We start from the raw sequence: 3435 nt of genomic DNA, 5'->3' as shown, positions 1-3435 counted from the left end.
TGACTTACAACCAATCACCATAAGGGTTGTTTGGACTGATGCAAAGTGCTCACTAGAATAGTGAACACTATATATCAGGCCAACTTCTCACAATGACATTCTACTCCCACCACTCCATTCTAGGACTCTCCACACCACTAACTTTTAGCCATGCTGAACAGCAGCCACAGTGGTGTACAACATGGCTAAAACACAGTGGCAAAGCCAATAGCTCTAGTATAGGAGAGACCTATTGGCTTTGACAGTGCTTGTCTCATGTTGCAGCGTGCCTGCCCTTAATTCCGCCATTAGGTACGGTGCCTTCATATTGTTACATTTAGAAGACATGAGCATTCATGACAAAGAGAAGGGAGCCTAGCGAGGAGTGCCTGGGGCACGCTTTATTTGTGGCTCCGGTGGGGTGACAGTGTCGGAAGAGCACAATGCCCGCTTGTGGGGAAAGGCTTTAAACGGACCCTGTGTGTACACTTTTCTACAACGTTCTCGTGACCTAAATAGCCACACTGTGGAAAGGATTCTGGAGAATTATTACTGGGCTGAGAAATGTTTTACTTGGAAATGGTGTTTCAGAAGTAAATACCTCCGGTTAATGAGAAACAACTTTAACATTAACTCTTAAGGAGATCCAGGCATTTGGCTCCTTATCGCATGTGCACCATGAGTGCACTACTGACAGTGCGTGCTCTCACCACTCCACTTGGGGGCGTGGTGCGTGCGTGTCAATTCTTGGTGCACGAGTGTGGCTGGAGTTTTGCTTTTCATATGGCGGGCCCCGTGGCTAGCAGATTAATATGTGCACGACTGTCTCTGTGCACAATTACCACTTTGTGCCATTACAACTGCCTGCAGTCCGACTGTGGAGTGAGACGGCGTGGGCAGCCGGTGACACTATTGTCTGGGGTCGGAGTGGTGGTACAGAGCATTTCCTCTGAGCATGAGCATCTTTTGGAAATGAAAATAAAAACCCTTGTGCTAACTCGGGCAGCATGTAGTTCACTGGCACACTTCAGTGTAGAATTAGTGATGGATTTACTCCTGTAGACCACCTCCCTACTCTAATATAAAATCGAGTGCTGCGTAGTGCATTTTGTACAGAAGGACATTTGGTGCCATTAATTGGGGCTGAGCAGGAAGACAGTCCAGCTGCAGACGGGACATATATGCCGTGAAATAACGCACCTACGTCACGAGAGAAGGGGCATTTGGATCTCATCCAAGAACCAGCGTTGGGTCCAGGTGGAAGGCAGGAAGCATCGAGTGAGTGGCGGATAACATGTGCAAAGAGACAAGACCCCAAACTCCTTTCTCAACTGCAGATGTAAGGGTGACAGTACTGATGCGAAAAGATTTTGCTCCATATTCCTGGCGCACGGCCTGAGAAGGATTGTGCTCGAGCATGTGAGTGAGAACTGCCCTGGAAGAACGGGAAATATCAGTTGGGCAATCTTCTGTTGCCGGCGGGGGTGAAGGGAGGACTGGAGGGGGTGAAGGGGGGGGGGTCAGGGTGTTTGCAAGTTAGTGAAAGCCGGAGGCCGCCAAATCCCTGCCAGGGGAGACCACGCCCACGAATATGTATTTTATCCGATTCCTCGTGGCGGCCCCTGGGGTTTGGCGGCCCTGTGCTGGTGCACAGCTTGCACATGCCTAAGGCCGGCCCTGTTCCAGGAGGGTGGATAGAATAATACCAAATATGGATCACAGATTAGGGTCAATTCTAGCTGCTCACAAGGGTCTGGGTTCAGCACACGCAGGTATTACTGCGACGGTTTCTCTATTAAAACAACAGTATTGGTGGCTATGTCTGACCATATAGACCAAGGGCTTTGTTCTTAAGTGCAACATCTGTCAGGAGATGAAGGGTTCCACCGTTGCACGTTCACCACAGACACCATTACTGAAATCAGACAGACCTCTTGCATGTGTCTATTTGGACCACTATGACCCCTTACAATCAGACGGGGCTTACCAGTACATCTTGGTGGCAGTGGATGCATGCTCTAGATTCCTGTGGGTTTGTCCCCAGTGCTTGGCTGAAGCGCGAACTGTTATAAAGGATTTGCGAGTCTTTATAGAGATATACACAATTGGCACATTACATTCAGACCTAGGCCCGACGTTTAGCTCTCAGGCTTACAAAGAAGATATGGGAAGTTTGGGTGTGGTCTTGTGGTACTCCTCTCCGTATCATCCTGAAGGAAATTCAATTATGGAGAGTAAATACCGGTACTTAAAGCAATCCTTAACAGCAATGGTATTAGGCTCAGGTGGCAGTACAGTCAATCACCTTTATGAGGTCCAGAGGGTACTTAAGAACATATCTGAAAGAAACAGGTTAGTATTAGATTCCTTACCTTAGAACAGAGGTCTTCAAACTGTGGGGCGCGCCCCCAAGGGGGGGGCGAGGAAACATCCCAGGGGGGGCGGGAGCTTCACAGAAAGATTTCCCCTTTACATCATTCATTGCGACTTGTGAAGCACGTTTACTGCCGTTAATTCTCGAGAATCCTGACCATCGCAAACAGGACTCTCTCTGATTGGAGGCAGCAGTCAGAGCAAATAATAAATACGTGGAGACTTTAACTTTGACATTCCTGTAATCCGAGACCCAGCAGCATAAAGGTAGGAAATGGCAGCAAATTTCACTTTGAAACAAAATCAAACTTAAAAACATATGCTACTTTGCAGGCAGAGTGGTGCTTCATCCATGGCCTTAGCTTTTCTTGCTGGTGCCTTTTGGCGTCCTTGCTGCTGCCTTTTGCATCGGTTCATTGCTCAGCAGTCTAAACATTTGAAGCTACTCGTAGGTCAAGTTTACACATTTTCCTGCAGTATAATTTCCTTACTCCTCTACTTCTGTTTTTTAACCACTGCCAAACATAAATCGAGTTTTGCCTCACAGCACTTGCACAAACATTATCACTCAACAGGTGTTCACACATTTTGCATTGTTTGTTGCAGTAAATAAGGTCCAGCGGGCACAAGCTGTGCATGGGGGCCCATCCTCTGCCCTAACGTTTTGCCACTTGTATCTTAGCCAACAGTAATGCCAGAACATCCAGCTTTCCGTTGATGCTTAGTATCTCTTTTACTCATCCCAGCAAAGCCATCTGAGGTGTGAAACGGATACAATAGTCTACTATTTTTGATACAGTATTGTCCACGGTTTGCCAGTAATCATAAATTTGCTAGCACAATCATGCAAAAATACCCGCTTCCCAATCTCCTCATCTTTCACTTCTTGAGTTTTGATACAACATGTCCTTGTACTTAAAGGAATCTAATATATTCTACAATTGTAGGGAAAGTGAGTCATAATCTGATTCAGGCTAGTCTGTGCTTCTCTCCTATACAATATCATATCAGCAACGTATAGTGAAATGAAGAGGGACTTTGATTTGTATCTAAAGGCACATGCTGAGTGTTGTTGCCTCACCT

This window comes from Lissotriton vulgaris, chromosome 10 (genome assembly GCF_964263255.1).
Source record: "Lissotriton vulgaris chromosome 10, aLisVul1.2, whole genome shotgun sequence".
Lineage (NCBI taxonomy): Eukaryota > Metazoa > Chordata > Amphibia > Caudata > Salamandridae > Lissotriton > Lissotriton vulgaris.
This window is presented reverse-complemented; position numbering follows the sequence as displayed.